The following is a 27,150-nucleotide window of genomic DNA, read 5'->3' as shown; positions in this document are numbered from 1 at the left end:
TTTTTAAAATTGTTCACTTACGACATGTAAGTAAGGGGCTAATTACTTACGACATGTAAGTAAACAATTTTAAAATAGGCTACTTGGATTTCTATTTTTATTTCTATTCAAGAGTAGCTCTAACGAAAAAAAAACAATTCAGTATAACTGTATGATATGTTTTTGAATCGCCTGTAAGTACAATATGAATAATAAATGGCTATACATATCCGGAAATTATAAGGGAATAATATAGTATATAAAAAGACAAAAATCCTAATAAAGACACTTAGAACTTTTGTCTTTTTATACCAAGTACCTTAGGCCCAACATTAGTAGACTGTCTACTAACTTTGCCCTAGGCCTACAATATGAATCCCTTACAATTGATCCCGTATGTAGGCTATATATTGCCAGAAGTCTTCACGAATCTACTACCTTGATGGATTCCGCTGCATACAGAAATATTTATGATAATTAACTCAAGCTTACATCTACCTTATAAGAAAACTGGGTTTTGATTTGATTTCAAAGTGATTCGAACCAGCAAAAGAGAATGAAGCAAAACAAATTTCTGCATAACTTGAGTGGCAGAACAAATATTTATTGGACTCACTGTTCTCCCGTAATAAATACAAAAACTATTCAAGACTAACAAGTGGTGATATGCTAGATATTTTTGAATTTCCACTCAATCAATCAAAGTCAAGCATAAAAGTCCATGATTATAATAATAAATTGCAAAGCGCATCTAATTTGAACTGATACAAGCAGTTCCCCATTTTATGATTCTATATATATCCGTATGCTCAGTGGGAAACATAGTACTAAGTTATCCTCACTAGAAAAGAGTCGTCAAGAAAAATTAAAATTATGATTAATCTGATGTTGTTATAATTATTATTGGAATTATCATAATTTGAATTTTATTCTATGATTAATTATCGATGACATAAATGTATATCGTCTTACCTTAAGCAATGATGAAGATTCTATTGTGAAGAACGGTTTCCTACGAGAAAATAACTTGAATTAGATTCAATACAATGAAGATCAATAAAAATCATGGTGAAAAAGTAATAATCATGCAAGTAAAACTTAAACTAGAGGCATTGAACCCAGTGTGCTTTCCACCTTGAAACCGACAGGCCCGCAGGAGACTGAAGGTGAGATGGGAAGGTGAGGATCTGGAACACTGTGACTCACCAAGGTATCTTGGCGTTAAGGCTGTGCAAAGACTAAAAATAAACTTTTTACTCGTGATATTTTTCAAAGTTTTTCGATTTGTATATCATCAAGCTGTCAAAATGAAGAAGATTTCTAAGGGAATTTTTTTTCTGATCATTACTTTTTGAGATATGAGCGCCTAAAGATAAAATTTCTGGGACAGAACTTTTCAAATTCGGTAAGAGATAAATCCATGAGATTTAGAGGATAGGTTCTTTCACGGTATTGTTGATCTGAGAATTTACTAAAAATAACCAAAAAAACCTTAAAGTTCATTTATTTTTGGTAAATTGAATAAATTTTTCAAAAACTGATATTTTCAGAAAATTTTTGTTTTAATAGATCAACAATCCATCAAATTAATAGATCAACAATAGATCAACAGAAGAATCCATCCTCTTAATCTCATGGATTTATATCTTACTGGATTTGAAATGTTCTGTCCCAAAAATTCAAACTTCAGGCGCTCATATCTCAAAAACTAATGATTGGAAAAAAATGTTTCCCTTGGAAAACTTTTCCATTTTGATAGTGATGACAGTGTCACTAGAAGTGACACTGGAAATGTGCTATATAGCCCGGCTATATAGCAGTTTCAAGCCTATTTTCTCAGCTATATAGCAGAAAATGAGCTATCCAAAATTTTCGGTAAACATCAAAGAGAATCTGAGCTACAGTATATGTAGCTCTGCTACATGTAAATTTTTGTTTATAGCAGAGCTAGATGTAGCTGCTATGTCCTTGAAGGAAGGCTGCCGAAGCTGTTTACTGTTGTTTGCAGCTGTTTAGTGCCTGCTGTGGGTTTACACCATATTATACTGTACCACAGAGAAGGGATTCCTCTTCTCTGTGACTGTACTCATTTGTTGTCAGAGTGCTAGTAGGCTACTGCGCATCGCGAACGAATCTCATGAGTCAAGACGTCTCTATCATCCTCATTTAGGTCTTTCAAAAAGGTCACTACCACTGTATAGTTTTCCAGCCTGAAGTTAGGGTCTTAAGCAGGGAACCCACTAAGCCGTCACCGTCAGGCGCCGTCCGGCACCGACCGTCACCGTCAGTCGCCGCCTTCACGGTCATTTTTCCGGCGATAACCCACTTGCCCGTCTGGTTAGCTCCGTCAGAAACCGGAGCTAACCAGAAGAAATGCATCAGTTGCGATGGAGAGTTCATCGGACGAGGAATTGCTAGTGATAGCCGCAGCATGTGCTGACTTTTAAGATAACTGCTAACTTATCCCGAGTTCCTGGGATCAAGACCTTCAATTTGAGCCCTTTCCCATCATCGTGTGATTTGTCAAACGGCCAAAACTTTGATCTCATAATTTCGCTTACAGAATAATATTTGTAAATAACTTACCTGACATGGTATCAAACTTTTCTGCGATTTCCTGCCAAGCATTATCTTTGTTCTTGTTGTCGTGATAACTATTATCACTAGTATTATACAGGAAGGGATACTCCCTAATAGCCTCTATCAACATTTCGTCCGTACTCATCGCTCACAGAACAAAGGCGCACTACAACAAAACACTGGCGATGTGACTTCACTGATATAGTGAAGTCCACGTTATAATGGCAGTGGAAAAGGATAGGAGAACAGCGTTACTCATTCTCTGCCTTGCCAGATTATATTTCTACATTGTTAAATAACGATCTGGTAGCTTTGCGGAGCTAGAAAAGTATAGTGCTATCTGATTTGTCAAATGATAGACAAGGATAGCAAGTCCAATGTTGATCAAATACTGACATTATAACGTGGACCGCACTGTAGTTGAATGTCGACTGGAAGAATGATAAAAAAACGGACCGGCTATCCGGCAGGAATGCCCCAAACAGCAATGGTGGCCGACGGTGACTGACGGACACGGTCGTGGCCGGTGACGGACGGATATAGTGGGTTGCCGTTCGTTGAAAACAATGCAAAGCAATGTTGCCGGTACGCAACGGTGACGGTCGGTGCCGGACGGCGCCTGACGGTGACGGCATAGTGGGTTCCCTACTTCCCAATATCCTCATTCTCTTCTCCTTGCTGAAAATATAACAGTAGCTGCGATGAAAGCAGCGGCTGCTGCAAGAACTACCATCTTCTTCGGCATCTGGCTGGGAACTAAGCTGTGAATACTGTTTTATTCCAATATCTAGTTCTGCTACAAGTAATCGCATCAAAGTTAATTATAGCTGAGCTACATACAGCTCTGCTACATAAAATTAGCGTTGAATCTACTATTATAGCAGAGCTCCAGTTACATAGTGTAAACGTAGCTTTAGGTTAGACAAGCTCTCACACACAAGAAAGTAAGTACATGCCAGGAGCAGCATGATTAGGACGCTCACTGGATCATCTTGGGGATCACATCCACAGATTCTCCACTCTTTAGCACTTGCACGCAGTTTCTCAGCAGCACCCGTATGAAGGAACTCAGCTCATGCCAAACAAGTCTACATCTCACTCATTGAGACTGCCCAATCGATATCACAATGTTTAAAGCCTTCTCCTGTGAATGAAATATATCCCATAGTTAGTATAGCTCCACCTTCAATAAATTATACTCTGTACAAAATTACTTCTGACTTGGGTGGGACATGCGCAGCAGAGAAGTCATACAGAGAGGTAAGGTACAAAGGCGGCGAATTGATTTAGGGTTTATTCATTTATATTCTTCACAAAGAAGCACTGATTGGGGGAGAAAAACTAAGGATACTCCTTGTACTATTTCTCTCCTAAATTTAGATAACATTTTAAAAGTCCAAAATAGGGTTCAAATTTGCCGTTCTGCACTAGCCAGCATTCTCTTATTTCTCGTGAGCATTCAAACCTTCCTGTTTATTAAACTTACGGAGTTTCCTGTCTGGAAGCCTCCACTCGACTGACTTTGATCGAAAAATTGGCAACTGCTTTTCTACTCAAGATTCTATCCATCCCAGTAATTGGCTGATCTCCCTCCATTTCTCTGCGCCGCATATTCCTCCAAGTCATAAGTTATATTGCACAGAGTATAGGAGGGAAATGGCTACTCAAATTGAGTAAATGGAACAGAAGAATGACTCACATCACCCATTGCACAACCCCAAATGAGATTGAGATCCCGGCAAAGTATGCCGAAACATGAATGTCTTTCTGTCTTTCTGAGGCGCATTCCAACTTCTAAACTTCACCATTTCCAAATAGATTATTTCATCAGTATAACTCAAAATTCACTATTTTGCACAGGGCTACTCGTATCTATGTGCTTTTGAATGAAGTATGAAAAAGAAACATTTAACCATTTTTGCATACATCCCATACGAGAGTTGTTAGCTAATGATTATGAACTAGCTTGTTTAATCTGCATCATTGAAAAGTCGAATATTGAATTGAAAGATAGCCAAGGAATATGGCCTCCATAATTATAAGGAGAGAGAGGGAGAGAGAGATATAGAGAAAGAGAGGAGAGAGAGAGAGGATGAATGATCAGGGAATGGAGGATGAACGATATTTCATCGCACATGAAGTAACGTGGCGCCTCGCAAGGTCTTCAACTTTATTATCAATACTTCACTTTGACACTTATTTATTCTTATTACATCTCTTTTATTCCTCCTATTCTCTCACTTTCCAATTCATTTTCCTTGAACATGACCTCTCTCTGTGTATCTGTGAAAATACCCTAAAATAAGCGAGTTTCGATCACGTTTATATATTTTCATAGTGCTCAAGGTTTCTAGAGCAAGGTCTCACGTCATTGCAACAACTTTCATGCAGTTTGCGCCGAAATGGAAACAATAGATGAAAAAGTTATAAGATTTGCAAGCTAGCGCAGCCAGTGATTATATGTGTATTCACTGAGATGAGTATAGAATGTTTTACATTCTGTACTCACCGAGCTCAAATCATCGTTTCGTTGTGATATTGAAAATTACCAGAATGGAAGCAAGGCTTAATTGAAACACATGATACAATACAGCACACAAAACTGTCAACACATCCGTTTCGACTTCAGTTTTATTATTACTTTAATTGCCCTATTACCATAGGTAAGGAAAGTATTGCTATCCGAAAAAAGTGTGTGTGTGTGTGTGTGTGTGTGTGTGTGTGTGTGTGTGTGTGTGTGTGTGTGTGTGTGTGTGTGTGTGTGTGTGTGTGTGTGTGTGTGTGTGTGTGTGTGTGTGTGTGTGTGTGTGTGTGTGTGTGTGTGTGTGTGTGTGTGTGTGTGTGTGTGTGTGTGTATGAGTGTATGTGTGTCTGTGTACACGATATCTCATCTCCCAATTAACGGAATGACTTGGAATTTGCAACTTAAGGTCCTTCCCATATAAGGATCTGACACGAACAATTTCGATCAAATGCAATTCAAATGGCGGCTAAAATGGCTAAACGGCTCCAATGATTTTGATCAAATTTATACCTAGAATAGTAATTGATAAGCTCTATCAACTGCCACAAGTCACATATCTGTAAAAATTTCAGAAGCTCCACCCTATCTATGCAAAGTTCGATTTTAGATTCCCAATTATCAGGCTTCAGATACAATTTAAGCAAAAACTTCAAAGTGGAAAAGATTGACCATAAAAATCTCTACAATTAATGTTCAGTAACATTTTCACCTAAGATTGAAAATAAGCTCGAAATCGAAATTCAAGAAATTGTGATTATTCAATTGCAAACTGTTGATTCTATTGAATCATTCACTAAGAAGAGATGGTAGACCTCATGAGTCTCCAGCGTTATTGTCCTGTACCAGCTGGCTAAGACCTTTGAATAGTAGACATGAGATGCGCGTGCACACTAGCGTCAGGTGATCAATTTTTATAAAGGCAAGGAAAATTGTGTGAGTGCGCCACACCAGATTTTTTCTTCTGGAGTCTTTTAGACGTTCTGTTCCAATTTATACTACAGTTCAAATATGGATTCTATAGTCCGTACAAAATTAATTCTGACTTGGAGGAATATGCGGCGCAGTGAAATGGAGGGACGTCAGCCAATTACAGTGATTAATAGACTCATAGGTAGTAGTGCAGTTGCCAATTTGTCAGTCGTCTGACTGCTTTCAGACAGGAAATTCCGCATGTGTAGCATGAACACATTAACAGTCACTATAGAACTTTGAGAACGCAGGCCGCTTCAAAACGGCAACATCGCGCCTCTGTATCTCTCCCGCTGTATGCTTTCTCCCGCTGCGCATGTCCATCCCAAGTGAGAAGTTATTTTGTACAGAGTATAGTAATGTTGTATTAATAATTCTATTCGATTTGACATTTAATGAGTGAGTTGAGTTGTGTGACACAATGAGTGTGTTGTTATGATTTGTATCACGATTGTTTTGTTGAGTCTGTTGCTATGTTGAGTATTGAACTTTTTTCTGTTGAGTTGGATTGAAGAGTTTGTAGAGATTATAGAGTTTGCTGTTATATGTAACTGTTTTATCAAGTCAATCTTTTCTTGGTAATTTTGGAAGTGCTACTGAATTTCAAGATTGAGATGCTTGAAAGAGAAGCCCATTAGAATGACAGCCAACAATTTATTAACAACACCAATGCATAACTTTCTATTGGACAACACTTTTATCTGACATACAACCAATCAATTCAACCGATGAGAGAAGTAGTAGTTATTTAGATGAAAAGATAAAAGAGAAGGATTTTAGAAAAAAATCAGCGATCTGTTTCAGCAAAACAAGACTTCGCTATTTCGCTAATGGTAACAATGCTAAGTGTGTTGATTCACTATCTGGCTAAGGGCTAGTTTTCTGAGAGGTTTTTTGAGTGTCTCTTCAAAGCTGAAATGGAGAAGCCATGTCTGAAACTGAAAACCTTGAGTTAGATCGACGAGATCTCCCGAATCTCATCAACAATAGGTCTGTGTTATAAATATGCTTGCCATCTCAAGAAGTAATCTGTGAGCCAATCTAAAGCTTCCTAGCTGGGTTGAGCCGGTCTCTTTAAAATAGCTCCGTAAATTTTCGCATCACATGTCTGAAGACTTGATAAAACCAACATGCGTCCAAACGTCTAAACTACACCAAATTCTTTTATATTTATGAATACAACTTTGAATATCCATTGCTTGTATATCTATAGTTTCCATAGCGGCCCATGAAATAGTTCGAAAATAGTAGTCCGGTAGCTGAACAGTAAATCTATAGCACTATTACTGTATGGCCAATAGACCCACACTTATGCAAATTTCGGCTACTTTATTGTTATTCTCAGATTGAACTATGCTCTACACGTAACAAATTCTACGTTATCTTTCACTCAAGAATTCTATCCATCGATTCTTTATGAAGCAGTAATAACTATGCAAACTCCTACTTCTAGGAAACTTATATATATCATCGTCTTCCTGGTTAAAGGATTTTAATTTCCAAAGACCTTCAAATTTTTCAAAACAAGTCATTTTCAAAGTTATCAAATCATATTACATATAAGGCAAGGTCATAATATAGAGATATTCACTTTGTCTGATCATAGACAAGCTAATCTTTTGAACTGAACTATATCTTTGTGTTATTGTATTTTGTGGATTCGAGCAACACAGAATGATCGTTCAATTCTAAAAATATTTAAAAGGTATTTCCTCTCAATCTTTTCCTCTTAAATTCTGTTTATGATTTGAAAATGACAAATTCTCTGTTTTGAATTCAATAAGCGCTCAGACAGCTTCAATAATTTAAAATTGAAATAATGTTTTTATTTATTCGTGCTATCGTGCATGTGAGCATGTAGGAATATTTCAACGCAGAGCAATTTTAATTTGATTATTTTCTATTATTTCTCTAGTGATCAACTCCAGCAATCGACAATTTTATAAACAAGTGTATTCCATTTCATGCTTTTCAACTTACACTCCCCCTATTCATGTTATTATATTTCTTGCCATTATTCGAAGTGTGTGAGGTTTCAGGTTTGAATGACTATAGTGAGGTCCACGTTATAATGGCAGTGTTTGATCAACAATGGTATCGCTATCCTTGTCTATCATTCAACAAAGGGGATAGCGCTATTTCTTTCTCGCTTAGCTCTGTTGCCAGATAGTGTTTTGACAATATACAATTAATAATTAATTTGAAAAATATTTTATCTGAGTTATGAAATTATTGAAAAATATAATTTCTTACTTGATAAAATATAATTTATTATTTTCAAACCAGAATGAACAGTTAATATTACATCAATAAACCTGTATCATCTATCGTCTATAGAAGGCATTGACAAGACAAAGGATCGGCAACGTTTTTCTCATATCTTTCTCCACTGTCATTATAATGTAGGATTTTATTCCATAGATCAATATCCTGTTATAAATTAATTACTTTTATTCATTTCACACATTCACATTTTATATTTTCTTGATCTGTACATTGAGCTTTTTCTTGTAAAAACTAACTTGTTTATTTATTTTATTAATGATATTGCTTTTTGAATTAATCACATGACTACTTTCATATGATAATATTATATCATACGTCAAAATAGAATTACCATCAGTAAAATCTCATATCCGCGCTATCTCTTTCTCGCTTCGTTCTGTTGCCAGATCGTGTTTTGACAATGTTGAATTAATAATTAACTAACAAAATACTTTATTGTAATTATGAAAATTCATTATGAAATTATTGAAAAATATAATTTCTTGCTTAATAAAATAAAGTTGATTATTTTAAACGAGAATGAACCGTTAATATTACATCAATAAACCTGTATTAGCAACCGTCTATAGAAGGCATTGACTAGACAGAGGACCGGCAACGTTTTTCTCCTATCCTTCTCCACTGCCATTATAAAGTGGATTTCACTATAGACAGTGCGGTATAGCCAGCAAGGATGATGACTGGACGTTCAAAACGGCCCAACTGATTCAAATGCATTAACAGAAAAGTTGTGAATCTATCAGGCTAATCCAATGGTAGACGATGGTGGTTAATGGAATGATAGACGAGCAATCATTGACTACAATAGTCCAGTAATGAGACAGGTCACAAGAAATGAGAGAGAAAGGATATACGAAAACAGTACTGGAGACAGAAATCTGAATAATATTTCCATACGTAATCGATTGGCTGGCAAATAAAAATAGAAGAAAAATGGACCTTTGGTGCGCCAATACATTATTGTGCGCCTCTATCAGTTGTCTGAGCAGAAATGCCACACCAAGAGGAGTGAAGAACAAGAAAAAAAGATAGAAAAATATGAAATGGGTTGGGACATGTCGACATTAAACACAGTAATCGATTGTGTGCTATAAACACATTTAGTCATCGTTTTACAAGGTGGGGTTGTCGAAAGACACAATTTTATTAAAAAAAAAACACACATAGAAAAAACTCTCAAGTGATTTTTAATTTGTTGGACTTATTTCCAACTCCATAATCATTGATGGAGATAGTGTGGAATCATATTTCCATTTCCATACAACCAAATAGAATTATTTCAGCAAAACTATTTTTGTATTGAGAATTATGTCTTCATAATCTTCATACATGTTATATGCATTCGGGAGAAAGGTAGCTCAAGGTTTGCCTAAATTTTCTCCCAATGATGTGTAATATCTACACAATTGAATTTCAATTTTCAATTTATTTCACACAGACATACAAGTTTGTTACAAATTAACAAATAAATACATGCAAACATCAACAACAATACACAATAAAACAAATAAAGAGAAAGTGGTGCAAAAAAAGGTGGAGGATTGAAGAGTTTTTCCAACCATAGTTATCCATGTACTAGGAAAACTTCCAATCCTTGAGAAGGTGAAAATGGTAACAGGAGAAGTAAATAGACAGAAATGAAAGTATGGGATTGGGGGGGGGGTTGAAAAATGAGGAAAAGGATAAAAAACGTTGGGACCAGGTGGTGAAAAACGATTTGAAGGACTGGATGATTTACGTGCGAATTGAAGTGATTTTATGAACAGTAGAACTCGCTACACTCACTAACATCACTTCTCACACACGCCCGCCTATTCACACACAAACACACATACAAATTGGACTTAGAATATGACGATATGTGCAATAGGATTGGTGGAGGACGCTGAGAAATAGAAGTTCTCTACACTTTTGAGCTAGGATGCTCGGTTAAAGAGATAAGAAATCTGCAACTTGGAATGTGGGACTTGAAAAAATATTATCGAATTCTAAATTTTGAATATGTGATACATAAAATAATACCGCTTTGAAGCGCTGAGATAAATGAGCCTAATTTGAACCTGATCCGATAATGTATTGAAAAGTTAGGTTGATTTTTAGGGTAAAATTTCTGAATAAAGGGAATAAAGGCCATCTTGAAACGGGGATGAATTAAAAAAAATAAATACATATGTTTCTGCGCCTTGTCTCAAAATACTTTTATTCCAAATTTCATCCAAATCGGTTCATAACTCCGACTGTAACTGCGGTACAAACAAACAGACAAACGCCGATTGACTTGAAACATAGAATTCGCTGGGCTCATCCAATTTAATACAGTCATATTATGCACACATCAGGAGAGAATGTGTGTAAATTATTATTATAGAAGGAGCTGGAACAACCCCATGAAGACAATATTCTACCAATAAATAAAGTATAATAACTTTTATTCATTTATTTATCATTCATCTCCGCTATGGACCGTTCTTGATCCCTTTCCTAATTCCTGAGCAATAGAATGGCTCCTGATTGCATTACATTTTATTGAATGAGAGAGCATCCACGATCATAGTGTATTCCGTTGTGATGGAAAACATTTTGTCACAAAGCATTCGAGCAACTGACTCAATGTCAGCGCATTTGCAGTCGAATTTCAGAGTCACAGCGGGTGTTCCACTGCCACAGAATAAAGTACTGTGTCGAAATTCTTTTACCTGTTTCGTTTTTTACTACTAAATATTCATGAATGGCCAACGGTTCTCATTCATGGAACGGGAACCGGCAATGGTGTTACTCACTTCAAACTGTCAGTATTAGTTGCATGGGTAGCATAGGCGTTATTCACGAAGAATGCTGACAGGATGAGGTGAATTTCACTCTTGGTAGACTTGCGAAAACCGGGTGAATCTATTGGCTTTCACACCTCAACTGCCCAAAATATCCTATCGAGCTCGTTAATCGTTTTATTTATCTGGTCATTTATTCGATCAGATTTATAGGGGCGCTTGTTGGCCGTTTGGTAATTGGCGCCATTTTAAATTTATATGGTTGGTTTTGGCACAACCGTGAACAACATTGTAGTGCCCCAATAAATCTCGAAACTTATATCATCGTCTTATTAATGACTTGAAAATGGCATTAGTAGCCATAAATATGATAAAAAAGACAATAATGGTCTTCGTTCATCGAATAGACTATGGCCCGGTTGCACAACAGTTAAATTTTACCCGTGATTAATTTCATGAGAACCAATCAGAGAAACCGTCTTTTCAAAAACGCCTTCTCTGATTGGTTCTCGTAGAATTAATCACGGTTATGATTTAACCGGCTGTTGTGAAACCGACACAATGAACAGTCAGAGCTATGAGTCTACTGTGAGTGCACCCCGGGCACCCTGTGGCAAAACCCGCCCCTTTTTTCTAGGCTATATTGTATCATAATCTGTTATATTTCTGCCAATGGGTTGAAGAACAAGAGGCAATTACAATTTAATTTTTATTTCAAATACAGAGAACTATTAAAACTATATTACTCAGTTCCAATACATTGATCGATTTATAATTTATGATAATGATTCTCTCATGTAGAAGTCAATTCGTATGGATTTTGTTGGTGGGGAGTCCCTTGCAGGAAGGTCCCACGTCGCCTGAAGCCGTCAATGGGCCTTACGACTGTCATACTTCAGCCGGGACCGACATTTTAACGTGCTCATCCGATATGAAAACTAATGAACATACTTCTCAGTTTCACAAAATGAGAATCATTATAGTCAAATGATGAAGGAATCTATTTATTTTTATTTTATCATATTTATGGCTACTAATGCCATTTTCAAGTCATTATTAAGACGATGATATAAGTTTGACTAAAAGTTTGGGGATTTATTGGGGCACTACAATGTTGTACTTGTAATAAAATTTAAAAAAAATTGATTCTCCGTAATAATGTAGCTAAATACACGTAACAGCTTTTTAATGTTCCAAAATAATTTTTTAAATTTTATTCAGGTTCTATAACATGGTATTACGATATTTATTTGTGGGCGACTCTATGTGTCGGTTTCCGAGCTCTGGATTTAACAAAGTTCAGAAAATTGGCATTCCGAAACGGCGTGCAGTCGTAGTTTGTATGATAATCTTTTCTCATTTCTATAATTGGAAACGTTTTTCCTTGACGAAATGGAACATTCCTAAATAATTCAGAATAGCTGGAGCTTTACACCATTTCCTCTTTATTTTATTTTGTGTTCAATTTTCTTGATTTTCGAAATTCAATTTAAACGTGGACTGCGACCACTCCCCGTTTCGGAAAGCAAATTTTCTGACTCCAGCTGTTTCAAGGTTGGGAACTTAGCTAAATCCCAAGCACGGGAACCGGCCCAAAAATGAGAAAAGTTCATTCGACTGAATTCGGCCACCCTAAAATTAGTACCACAGTATAAATGAAGTTTGAACATTTTAACACTACAACTCATTGATTGTACTGGTAGTGACGGCTCATATTTATGTTGTGTACTTCTACTCTCGCATCTACAAACAAAACTGTCAACTAGCAGCTTGAAACTAGCAACCAAACATCGTGATAATCACATAATTGAAATCTTGATACACATGATTATGAGGCGATAAAATGAAACTGACTCAACAGCTCATATTGTAGGAGTTTTGGAAGGAAAGCATTAATGAACAGTCTATTAATAATAGGCTATATTTTAGGTTTCTGAGATGCTTGGAGAGTTGTAGGTGGAGAAAGAGCAACTGAGAATGGTGCAAGTGAGAGGGTGGTTTTTCACAGAACAGGAGAGCATGGAACAGAAGAAAGGTTGAGATTGAGAGAGGAGAGTGTGTGAGTGAGAGAATGAGGACTTGAATGTGTCATCATATCCATATAACTATACCAGAACTATACGATAGTTGTTGTTATTTTTTTATCACATTATGTATCCAATGTTCAATTTCAAATTGATCTAGAGCGTAATTTATTTTGATCTTGATGATCATGACTTGATTAACACGATTAGAGTGAGCAGGCGTCTGCTCATAGATCACTCTCTTCAATTTTATCGATATGATTATACATACATGAATAGAATATTTTATATTAGCATTATACTATGTTCATTTATATTCCTTTCATATTCTTGTTTCATCTGTTCATTTCTTCATTGAAATTTTTTATATTGAAAATTAATATTGATACTCGCTGCCAGAACTCAAACATCGGTTTTGCAGGCAGCGCCAAACATGTTATTTTGTTTTGACAAAGTTGTTTTTCGTATATATTTAAATATTGATCAATATGTTTTTTCAACTTTATATTGAGGATTATTATTTTTGTTGTAGCGTAATAAATTTGAATTTTTCCATGTCTTCGAGCCATCATAGGTCACTACAGGGCGTACTAAGCTGAAGTATAATTTTATCCTGGCCTCTCTGCTAATCAGATGGCTCCTGAATAGGCTTAAGTTTGCGTAAAATGATCTATTTCCAGCTTGGATTCCTCCACAGATGGTCTCTTTTAATTATTTCGATTCACTCATTCAGTGTCGCCCCTTATACTTGAATGATGCTACTCCATCTATACATTCCTGTCTGTAAACTAAATTCGTAGGAACTCTTCTTCCAGGTGTTGCAGCTAAATGCAAGTATTTAGTTTTTGCAGTGTTAATCTTTGAGCCTATCTTTTCTGCCTCTGGTTCCACTTTTCTGAAGGTTTCCTTTAGAACTGTGGTGTCCAGCTAATATTTCTACATCATCAGCATAGGCGCATATGTATCAATCCAAAGTAGTATTATAACGTAATGTAATGTAAATGTATCTGAAAATTTGGTAATATGCTTTGAAGTATTGTTTGAACTATATTATAGTTATATTACTTCATAATACTACTTTGTATTAGTACAGGTACTTTTGGACAGGTACATTACTTTGAATTTGAACTACAAGATTTCAAGCTATTGAATAAACTCACAAATGAGTATATTGATGGTAGTTAAGTCACAACGATCCATCCATACTTGTGATCTATGATTTTTTCTAACCTCATGATATAAGAAAATTGCAAATTGCACACGAATTTTCAGTATTCTTCATTACATTTTCGAAGAAATCTTGTAATAAATTTTTAATTGAAATATAAAAAAAACACAGAATAAATTCAGAGGCTTGATGAGTGAAACTCCACTATATTTACTATGATTATATATTCGAATAAAAAATTTTGTAATAAATTTTTAATTGAAATATAAAAACACAGAATAACTCCAGAGGCTTGAGAATATGAGAGAAACTTCACTATATTTCTATATTATAATAATAATAATTGAAATATAAAAACACAGAATAACTCCAGAGGCTTGAGGATAGTGAAGTTTCTCTCATATTCTCAAGCCTCTGGAGTTATTCTGTGTTTTTATATTTCAATTAAAAATTTATTACAAATTTTTTTAAGTTTGTAGCGTGAATGTTGATGGGACTTTTCCATAATTGAATAGACTTAAAATGTTGTCAAAAATCCACTTCAATAATATTAAAATTAATATTTTTTCAATCTAATTCAATGCACTAATTGCATTAAATTAGTGCACTAATTATTCAATGTACTTATTTAATGCACTGACCTAATAAATCTAATTTCGCATGCACACACGAAAGCATCCTCCTGTAAAATATTAATTTTTATTTAATTGAAGTGGATTTTTGACAACATTTTGAGTCTATTCAATTACCGTACTATGATTATATTTTTGAATGAACAATTTTGTAATAAATTTTATAAACACAGAATAACTCCAGAGGCTTGAGAATATGAGTGAAACTCCACTATATTTACTATGCATTGTATCATTGCTATTCATTGGAATTCTCATGAAGTGGGTATGCACTGTAGTCAATAAATCTTGATTTAATTAGGCGTTAAATAGCCAATAGAACCTAATGTATTCATTTAATTTCTTCATTGTTATTGGATATTAAGTCGCCTTGTTAACCGACTATTTTATTTATCTTTCAGAGATGCTAATTTTGTCCTCACCTTCTACTTTCCAACCTACCTTTCTCATCATTTCCCTTCTTCACCATTTTGCTCCTCCCACTACTACTATATCTGCTCCTCCTTCACCTCTTCGTCATCCTCATCCTCTTTCTTCCTCTTCCTCTTCCTCTTAGTCTATATTATGTAAATCCATCTATAATTTTGCTGAATTGTAAGCTATTTTAATAAAGAACTGTATCTACATAAATAAAGTACTTAATCAATCAATCAATCTTCCTCTCCCTCCTCCTCCTCCTCCTCCTCATCCACCATTCACTAACCATTCTCCTCTTTCATCATCATTATCATAGTCATTTTATGCATGTTGAAATCATCTATTCATACTTGTAGGCTATATTCATATTATATACTTTTCCTTTTTTCACCTTCTTGAACTTATACTTCTTTGTCACCTTCTCTCCCTCCATCTCCTGATTCTCAGTTGAGGTTGAGTGGTAGAGAGGACTTGAAAATCCTAACTCCGCCTAATACAGAATTTTTTTATTTCATTTTTTTCTCATTTATTCTCCTTCTGCTCAGCCACTGATCATCATCATCTCCAACAAGTCCATCACCTGTTATTCATCTCAATTCTGTAGATAAATTTATGTTGTCTATTATCTCTCTGCATAAGCTGGGTAACTGGTATCATAACATATACCGGGTATCTGTTATTAATAGTACTACCTATAATTTATTAATACAGAGTGGGTGAAAAGTCCGAGAACGGCTTAATATCTCATACACAAAGGTGATTTGACGGTGGGTGTGATTGGGGATCCTACTCAAATTGGAAATACTACTTTACTATGACTTCAAAAATCTGGTCCGCCATCTTGGATCCGCCATTTTGAATGCAATTTCATTTTTTAAATAGGAAGGTGGTCATGCGATACATGATTTCAATACGAAATTTCAAGAGAAAATGAATGGCGAAAATCCCATATCGATATATCAACCCGTTTAGAAGATATTCACATTATTAATCAATACTATTCAAAGCAGAAAGGAAAGAAAAACTTATGAGAACGGCTTAGTATCTCATAAAAAAATGTGATTTCAACGTGGGTGTGATTGAGGATCCTATTCAAATTGAAAAAACTCCTTTACTATGACTTTAAAAATCTGGTCCTAACAGAAATGAAATACATAAGTGGTATTGATTAATAATGTGAATATCTTCGAAACAGTTTGAGATATCGATATGCGGTTTTCGCCATTCCTTTTTCTCTCGAAATTCCGTATCGAAATCATGTATCGCATGACCACCTTCCTATTTGAAAAAATGAATTTGCATTCGAAATGGCGGACCACATTTTTGAAGTCATAGTAAAGTAGTATTTCAAATTTGAATAGGATCCCCAATCACACCCACCGTCCAATTACCTTTGTGTATGAGATAGTAAGCCGTTCTTGGACTTTTCACCCACTCTGTATAAGTAATAATACGCGTAATTAATATTGTTCTAGCAATTTCTATGACGTTGACAAATTGTCATTAATTTTCTTTTGAGATTCTGTATCGAAATCATGTATCACATAACAACGTTCCCATTTGAAAGAAATGTTGTTGGATTTCCAATTCAATTCAAAAATTAATTCATTCCGCACTACATAAAAAACATTATTATTTATAATTATACATTATTTATTATTGGAAAACATTGTAACCAGAGCTTAAAATACAATAAATTCTATATGAAGTTGGATCCATATGATGGACAAGAGTTTTGAAGCGACAGAAAGTAGTTTTTCCAATTTGAATATCCCCATAGACCTACTGTCATGAATACTTGTGAAATAGATATTTAGCTGTTTCCATAATAATTCTCATAAAGTATGTAGGCTATAATTACAATTGCGGATTTCAGAGATCAATAAAACTGTTCATGAGCGAGTTCTCCAGCCCAGGGGGTCACTAGTGGTAAATTACAATGTTTTATATCAGTTTTCAGGAAAAAGCAGTCCTCCACTTTGTGATTCTATATTCGTTTAGATTTTTACAGCAGTACAGCAGTAAAACTCCCCTTATTGATCACAACATGTGATCAATGTGTCATAAAACTCCGTTTACTACCTGTCCCCTTACTAATATACTACAGAACCCCAAAAACTCATATAATACTTGAAACAAATTTGGTGACAGATTTAGAGGTGTATCAACACTATTCAATGCATCTCTGGTTTTGTAAATGATATCGATGATAGATTGGGAGGATAACAAGAGAGAAAAGAGAAGAATGAAATGGAGCAGGTTTAGAAGGAATGGAAGAGAGAGAGATAAAAATGTGGAGGACAATGAGAGGAGGAATATGGAGGATATGAAGGAATGGAGAAATTCATAGGAGGCGATAGAAGTATTTGAGAAAGAAAAATGATAAGGAGAGGGATAAAAGATAAGAGAAATGGAGGAAAGGAAACGAAAATGAGGCAGGAGAAAACGAGGAAGGAGAAAAGTAGAAACATTGATGAAAGTTGAATTAAATCAGAAGGAGGATGAATGGAAGATGATAGCGAAAGCTAGGCAGGGAAAGCTAGAAAAGGAAGACGTGAGTGACAATACTCGTGGGGGACAGAAATGAAATAATAAAAGACGCTAAAGATGAATGAACAAGAAATGATAAGGGGAAAAAGAAGAATATCAAGACAAGTTGAAAAAAGAGGTAGAAGCCGTGAAAGACGATAGAATAATGGGTTAAGAATGTATTTTTAGTTAACTATAGATCAAGTAACAACCATAGATTCTATAGAAGACAGCCTATTGTGAAGTTTATTGATACGTTTTATGTTGCGGGACCCTAGAGAATTCCAGAAGAAAGCCACCCCAAGAGATCTAGTGGTCTTCTTTCGACTTCTTCCTCTAATCTATGTCTATTTTTGTAAAATTCTTACTGTTTCCACAGTTTGAGTAGTATTAAAAATGATGATTTCCTTCTCGTCAACAAGACTGGTTCATCATTGTAGCTTCTTAGTGTTAAGGGCTTAATATAAATTTTGTTTTACACCATGTTTTATTAGTAGCTAAGTTAGTCTATTTTATATCTATTTCTAGTCTATTTCACTATTCATCATGTTGGGTTTTATTGCCTCTCCAACCGTAGAGTGATTACTGATATTCATAGAAACAAAAATGTTTTGCTTCAACCAAAACAACTAACTTCGAAGTCTTAAGAACACATCTCAATAATTGACCGAGCGAAGTGAGGTCTAAAATTCAAGTCGACGGTTTTGCATTTCTGTTTAATATCGGGGGACCGAGCTTCGCTCTGGAGTACAAAAGCATATGAATTTTATAACAAAAGAGGAAATTATGATATATTTATCGTTTATAAAATGATATACTATGTTTGCTACAATATTTGTAGCCAAATATACCATGTACTATTCTACACTAAAGCTGAGTTTACACCAAATTTATTAAAAAATGTGTATTTCTTCGTCCTTATAGATTCTATTAGAACATAACTCATCATACACATGATGAACATATGTGTTTGTCAAGTTCCGTTTAATCTAATAGAATCTATAAGGACGGAAAACTGAACATTTTGTCAAAAACTTTGGTGTAAACGCAGCTTAATAGAATCTAGTTACTATTTTGGACTTTTTAGAGCAAACATGTAGCTCAACTATAATCACAACTATATAAATGAAGTTTTCACTTCAGAATTACTTCTAATTCTACTAAGAAGAAAAGGAATGTTATTCATACACTATAAACACTAAAAATGGTCATTGCTAATACTATGTCTCATCACTTTCTATACAGAATACTAAAAATGCAAAGCTAAGAGCCCCCCAGCAGCTGAGTGCATCTGCTTAAATGAATTTTAGGGTTGAAGGATTAAAAGGAAATCTAACTTTTTTGATGAATTTGGAAACAATTCGAAAATATGTTCTTACTTTTAATATGATTATTATTTTTGATTAATCATGAATAATTAATCTCGAGTAACTCGCCTACGGCTCATGGGTAAACGTTTCTTTCGGTGCATCAAAGTGTCACTTTGCGCACTAGTTACACAAATAACTATTGCGTTGTCATGCTGCAAATCTGGAGTACGCAAAGTACTTACTTTGCGCACTAGTGCGGGAAAGTGATTCTTTGTGGCCTGCAATCAGTGCAGAAATGGTCGATTTTCAACGTATCTGCAGGAGAACCAATTTTTTTCAATGTTGTTTTCCATCACGAACTGCTTATTATTAAATAACTTTTTGCTATTAGAAAAAACGACTAGCAGACAGATATTGGTTGTCAACCAAGAAGATGGCGAACCTGCCGAAAGATCTCGTTGTCAAAGTGAGTGATTAATTCATTTATTGTGAAATATCTAACTGCTAGTCTTTTTTCTAATAGCAAAAACTTTTTTCCTTTGCACTTTCGATGCTATTTTTATATCCTGAAAAGGACGAAGGAGTGAGTCAATTTTGTTGTCCAACGAACTTGACCTGTAAAAAGGATCGAAGAATTCGTGTACAAAATTTCAAGCTGATTGATCAATTCTCTGTAAAGTTGTTGTCAAACATACAAACAGACAGAAAATGAATTTGGGCTCTAGTAAGTCAAAAGTGACAACTTCGCTAACGCTCGTTCAATTATAACTTATTTATAGCTTATAGTGAATCAACATTTGATTAGAGTTTTCTCTGACAAAAGTTTCTTTCTCCACGAATTAAGGTTTGGTTGCCTAGCAACCAGCTACTACTGTTCTGATGGGATTCTTCACTCTGTACAGCAAGCATACTCCAATAATAACAAAATATCGGGGCAACGAAATTCGCTCTTATTTTCATTTATTGATAAACAGAACACAATTCTCTAAAATGATCGTTTTTATATTTCACAGCTGGCTGGCTATACGTCATCTTAAGAATTTCGGGGATGCGATATTTTGATTTTTCACATAATCACTTTTTTACTTTCCACAGCTGCTTCAGCCAAGGATGAATTATCCTTTTAATGTCGTTCAGCGAGTTTTCTCAAGGATGAGACCTGGTGCAATCGAATCTTTATATCATAAACCTACTATGTTCCAAATTTAGTGGAAATCGTTAGAGCCGTTTTCGAGATCCGTTAAATATAAATAACCAGATATATAAATACAGAAATTGCTCTCTTAATATAATAGGATTGATATGTATTATTGATTCATAATAATGATTATAACATAATTATTCGGCTCTGAGTATCATCTAAAATGTGAAACTCATACATAAAAAAGATAATCTCTCTCAGAAGGAGAAGCTATTTCCTCAATAACATATCACCAGCAGTAATACGATACCGGGGTGTTAAACAACAAAACAACAGTTCAGAAAAATTATTTACAATCTTGTTTGTAATTAGTGGCGCCGACTGACGGTAGTTACAGTAACTAATATCCAATTATTGAACCCGCAATCACGGGTCACCAGCAATTTCTATTAATATTGGTGCACACCGTCTTCACTGCAATTTATTGTTCAACTATATAATAAGCAGGCCCTCTTAATGCATGTGAGTGGGTGTGAAGGTGGTAGAGTGATGGATGGAGGGAGGACGGGAACAAAAAGAGAAGAAAGAAGAAGTGGAAGAAAGCATTGAGACGAATGATAATAAAAAGGAAAAGAAGGGGAAGAAGAAGAAGAAGAAGAAAAAGAAAAAGAAGAAAGAGAAGAATAAGAGGAAGAAGAAGAATAAGAGGAAGAAGAAGAAGAAGAAGAAGAAGAAGAAGAAGAAGAAGATAATGTGGTTTAAGGCTGTGCAAAGGCTCAAAATAAACTTTTTACTCGTAATTTTTTGATTTGTATATCATCAAGCTATCAAAGAGTTTTCTCGGAAAAACATATTTTTCTGATCATTATACTTTTTGACATATGAGCGCCTAAAGTATAAACTTTTGGGGCAAAACATTTAAAATTCGGTGAAAGATTAATCCATTGATTCTTTATGGTATTGTTGATCTAGTAAGACAAAAATTTTCTGAAAATATCAATTTTCAAAATAGTTATTCAATTTACTAAAAATAACTTTTAGTTGAGTTTTTTTTGTTATTTTTGGTAAATTGAATAACTTTTCCAAAAATTGATATTTTCAAAAAAAATCTGTTTCACTAAATCAACAATACAATGAAGAATCCATCCTCTGTATCTCATAGATTCATATCGTACCGAATTTGAAATGTTCTGTCCCAAAAATTCAAACTTCAGTCGCTCATATCTCAAAAAGTAATGATCAGAAAAAAATGTTTTCTTGAGAAAACTTTTTCATTCTGATAGCTTGTTGATATACAAATCGAAAAACTTTGCACAGACTTAAGGAGAGAAAACGTTGATAAAGTGTGAAAGAAGATCAAAATGCAATAGAGAAAAAAGGAATGCATATTGACTAGGCGACAGTTGAAGGGAGCTGAGGAGAAGAAGAATAAGAGTGGGATAAGGAGTAGTAGTTGAAGAAGGATAAGCATTGATAGGAAGAGAAAGAGATGGAAAAGGTTAACTTGAATGAAGTGGAGAAAGAGGATAAGGGAAGGGGATGGAAAAGGTGGAGGTGAATACGGAGGAGGAGAAGGGGGATGAGGTGGACGAGGAGTAGTAGCAGAGAAAAGAAGGAACCAAGAAGTATGGAGAGTAAACACTCTCAGAAAATAGCAGCCAGAGCAGATGACAGAATATAAAATAAATAAAAGTTTAAAGTTTAAAGTTTGAGTATACACAGTGAGTCATATGTATGGGAACCCTTCAATAAATTGGAGACTGTTGTAGATATAATACTGTAACTTTCAGGATAAGTTATTGGTCGATTACTCTACCTTTTGACGTACAACTGAATTTCAACCCCTCATAAGGGGGTGACTTGGAGGTTGCAACTTGAATATTTTAAATGTAAACACCCATTGTGTGATACATCATTTTTTAAAGGTCTTCTTAAAGCAAGAAAGATGGCATCGATAAAAATATTCTATGACACTTCTATCCAAAATGGCGACTGATTGTTTTAGTTTTTAAAGAAATAATTGATAAAGTTCAATCAGCCGCCATTTCGGATAAATGTATCATAAAACATTTTTATTGATGTAATCTTTCTTGTTTTAAAAAGGCCTTTAAAATGATGTATCACACAGTGAAATGAGTTAGAATACGAGTGGTGGAGAAGAAGATCAAAGAGGGTGATGGAGAGGAGAGAAAATTAAAGTGATATGAAAAGTGAAAACAAGGCTTGGAAAAATAACAAGAAGAAAAAAAAGAAAGAACTGAAGATCGATTCACTTCCTGTTCCTATTTCCACAAAATCTACTCAGAAATGGTTTGAAATTCATGTTTTCAACTGTATATCTCTCTCAGTCAAAGCTTTGGTTTCAAATTCCAACTATTCAAAGAAGTAGCGCCCGTTTAAGATTGAGTTTTAACGCTTCATTGAACAACGCAAGAAGTGATCATAAATTACAAAGCTTTTCAGTGTCGGAACAATAATTACCGGCGCCATTTAACTACTTAAACTGTCAGCTGACTTATGATTATGATTGCTTGTTGTGGGCTGCACTGCACTCAAATAACTGGTTAAAAGATGAGGTGAATCGCTACTCTCCGCTTAGACCAGGTAAGCTGTAGTCGATTTGGGTCAGTTTTTAGTTCTGCCAAATGATTCAACATTGCACTCACTTGAGTAGCACTACTTATATCACTGCGGCCTGTTTCATAAAATAATTATAAATTATTATGGAAAACAGTTACAGTATATAGATTAATTCTTGAACTCACTACATATACTATATGTAATGACTACCCGTCATGCTCGCTTCGCTCGCCATATCCGTCTAGCCAGGGCCACCGACTAGATCATCCAAAAATGAGATCAGCGGGCTCGCATCGCTCGCCTGCATTTTTCATTTATCATAGAAGGCCTCTCAGTTTGTAGACCTCAGCGGAACCTCTGTACCGAATTTGAACGTTTTATGTCAATTTGATCTCGAAAATTTGAGAAAACGTATAAAAACGCTGGTGAAAACACCTGTTACTATATCGGCGTATCTTTGGCGAACAAAATTCTTCCACCTCAGCTAAACCTGTGTACTGAATATTTTTAAATATATTTCCATCAATTATTGAAAAAGGTGAGAAAACGCAGAAAAGCTGAGAAAAACGTTGGAAAAACACTGATTTTCGGCGTATCTTTGATAAAATATCAAAGTCACCTCATCACAATATTTTTAAACCCTAGCAAAACCTCTGTACCAAATTTGAACATTTTCTGTTTATTACTTGATGAAAGAACTGAGAAAACGCAAAAAACCGCTAATTTTGGGCGTGTCTTTGGCGTTATTTCGAATACCTTCTAACACAACATTATTACACCCCAGCTGAGCTTCTGTAGTAAATTTGAACATTTTCTGTTCATTTGTTCTCGATAAAGCGCTAAAAACGCTGGAAAAACGGAGATTTTGGGCGTATCTTTGGCGTTTTTTCAAATTCCTTCCAACACAACATTATTACACCCTAGCTTAGCTTCTGTACTAAGTTTGAACAATTTCTGTTCATTTGTTCTCGATAAATCTGAGACAAAGCAAAAAACGCTAATTTTGGGCGTATCTTTGACTTTATTCCAAATTCCTTCTAACACTACATCATAAAACCCTAGCTGAGCTTCTGTACTAAATTGGAACATTTTCTGTTCATTTGTTCTCGATGAAGCTGAGAAAACGCAGATTTTGGGCGTATCTTTGGAAATTTTTCCAAATCCGTTCTTAGTGCGCCTCTAAAGGGCCGAACTGAACATACCTACCAAATTTAACCGTTTTTGGCCGGTAGATTTTTAGTTCTGCGAGTGAGTTAGTCAGTCAGTCAGTGAGTGAGTATCAATTCACTTATATATATATATATATATATATATATAATATATATATATATTAGATAGACTAATGACCCCATGGGTTGGAGAGCTTATTGTTGTATTGTAATCTTTGAAACCCGCAACTTTTAATTATACAGAGTTGGTGAAAATTATTATGAAAAAAGCTAAGTTTTCTTTCACAAGTATAATTTGACAGGAGTTTTCATTGGGGATCCTATTTAAAATGAAAAATTACTCTGTCACTTCAACATTTCAGTCCCTCATATGAATCAGAATTCATTTTTTTAAATGATAAGGTGGTCATTCGATACATGATATCGAGACAGAATTCCAAAAGAAAATGAATGGCGAAAACCGTACATTGATATCTCAACCCGTATCAGTTTGTTGATGTAAAAGTTGTAAATTATGTTGTATATTAACCAGCTGAAATCATGTGTCAACGCATGAAGGTCTGTCGGTGTGATAGCTTCCAAAAAATGGAATGGGTGATGTTTTGAATGAATGAATAGGACAAATGTTGTAATTTTATGCAATGAATTCTTCAGCTGACCAAATGATAAATCAAAACAATTTTTTTCTTATGCCCTTTCAATGTTATAAGTTATATCCTGAAAAAGAACGAAGGAGTGAGTCAATTTTGTTGTCCAACGAACTTGATCTGTAGAAAGGTTCGAATAATACGTGTTCAAAATTTGAAGCTAATTGATCAATTCTTTCTAAGTTTATTGTAGAACATACAAACAGACGGAAACGACTTTGCCCTCCAGTAAGTCAAAAGTGAGAACTCGCTAACGCTCGTTCAAATATAAACATCCCACACTCAATAAGATGCTCGTTGCATCTAATTCACGTCTCTCTAATTCAACCGTGGTTTAATTCCGTTTCCTACAACAGAACAAATGTTAACAACCAATTAATGAAACAGATGACAATGCAATGAAATCATTCGAACGATGTTAGATAAGAAAGCACTGTAGGCCTACTATACCTTATAAAAATGCAGCTCGGTCCTGAACATTTTCAATTTATTGTAATTTATTATAAATAGCAGGCAACCCGTGCTCCGTAAGGATCCAATCAAAAACTAGACAAGATGTTATTTGGACCTACTGAAATCTTGAATAATTTAATCCTAGGTAAATCCCACGTATCTTCATGTGAAAGTTCAAGTGAATCAGTCCAGTAGTTCAGACGTGATATTGCGTCATTCGTGAATTTCCTATCCTGTACGTGAATGAGCCAATTCTTCCTTTTTTCGAATAGCTCGTTCGAGAGAGCTCGAACCAATAATCAATATACAGTATTTTATGTCACTATTATGTTATGTTCTACTGCTGCATTCGCCTCCGTGCCCAGTGCCCACATTAATTTCATTCTTTCTGATCCATCCTTTCTCAGCTGTTTGGTTCTTTCCTCTATTATTGTATACGACTATTCATGCATGGTCTAAGTCTCGAAATAATACACTATAGTGAGGTCCACGTTATAATGGCAGTGGAGAAAGGTAGAACAACGTTGCCGGTCCTCTGTCTTGTCAATGCCTTCTATGGAAAGTAACTGCTGCCTGTTTATTTATGTAATATTGACTGTTCATTCTCGTTTGAAATAATCAATTATATTTTATCAAGCAAGAAATTATATTTTTCAATGTTTTCATAATAAAGATTAAATATTTTGTTAAATAATTATATTTCTACATTGCTAGAAAACAATTTGGCAAAAGAGCTAAGCGTGAAAGAGATAGCTCCATCTGCTTTGTTGAATGGTAGACAAAGATAGCAACACTATTTCTAATTAAACACTGTCATTATAATGACGTGGACCTCACTATAGCTGAATCATCTGTAGTTGGTGCACCACTATAGTAACTCAAGATGATAAATGACTTAAAACAGTGAGCGATTTTGACTTAGTGCATTAGAGATTATTCTCATATTTTAGCCTCAAAATTGAAAATTTCTACAATTTTATCAATAGATAGTATAGCATCTGGTTTTCAAAATATGCCAATCACTCAAAATAGACAATTTTTGAGATACTTCACTAATAATCTCATAGTGCGATATTATAGTTAATCGTTGTTTATAGTTAATGCGTTATTATTGTTAATTATAGTTATAGTTAATTAATCGATTAATCTGTCCACGAGTTGATTCCATTCAGTTGCATACACGCTATATCAGCTCATTTGTTTTACTATATTCTCTCCAGTCAATGTTTATGTAGGAGAAAGCCAAAAATAAGAAGTAAATAAAACCAAAGTTGAACCACCTAATCTGTTAGACGTCTTTTACAGTTTGATGCTCAGTATTTAAGATATGACACCGAAAACCAAACATGGGAGACTTGTTAGTAGCTACCAAAAATTGTTGGTTTTTCTCCTCCTCATCATCCTACTCCTCCTCCTCCTCCACCACCACCTACTCCCTCTTTTTCTCATAAACCAACGACTGCTCTCTATCATCGTTCTTCTCCTTCTTCACACCCTCTCTCTTTTCCAGTCCTTCACCACTTCCACGCCGGGTCTATTCTTGTGTGATTTTTGACAGACCTGGACAAATTGACGACATATCTCCAAGATCCTCTTTCTTTTCTTCTTCTTCGTCTTCTTGTACTTGTTCGACTTCTCACTCTGTTTATTCAGTATTATGTTATGTTGATTTCAAAGAAATGCTTTTCAATTTTTCCAGCTCAACGGGACTCCTGTCAGCGTGTCATAACATTCTCTGTTCCGACCCAACTAGCCAGGCCTATTCCAGATCTTCTTCGTAACCTCCTCATCATCCTCCTCCTCCCACCTCCCCCAACCCTTCTTCCACCAATACCACTCCTTCCTCCTCCTTATTGTACAGCTCTAACTGTTTTGTGATTTCACCTCAACTTCCTCCTCGTCTGCCTCATATTTCTGATCTTCCTTCTCTGTTCTTCCTTATGATCCATTCTCTTCATTTCTCTTTCTATTCTG

General features: G+C 35.1%; 1 protein-coding gene across 3 annotated transcripts in view; it reads right to left on the bottom strand.

The window, feature by feature from the left end:
• Positions 1 to 27,150, bottom strand: part of LOC111059872 — a 345,846-nt gene that overhangs the window by 104,900 nt on the left and 213,796 nt on the right. For all 3 annotated transcript variants that reach the window (XM_039435380.1, XM_039435379.1, XM_039435378.1), the window contains one exon: positions 952 to 991. The gene's annotated coding sequence lies outside the window, so the exon portion shown is untranslated. The remainder of the gene's footprint in view (positions 1 to 951; positions 992 to 27,150) is intronic.

The sequence above is a fragment of the Nilaparvata lugens genome, chromosome 9 (genome assembly GCF_014356525.2).
Source record: "Nilaparvata lugens isolate BPH chromosome 9, ASM1435652v1, whole genome shotgun sequence".
Lineage (NCBI taxonomy): Eukaryota > Metazoa > Arthropoda > Insecta > Hemiptera > Delphacidae > Nilaparvata > Nilaparvata lugens.
Note: the sequence above shows the minus strand (reverse complement) of the source record. Positions and strands in the feature narration are given on the sequence as shown.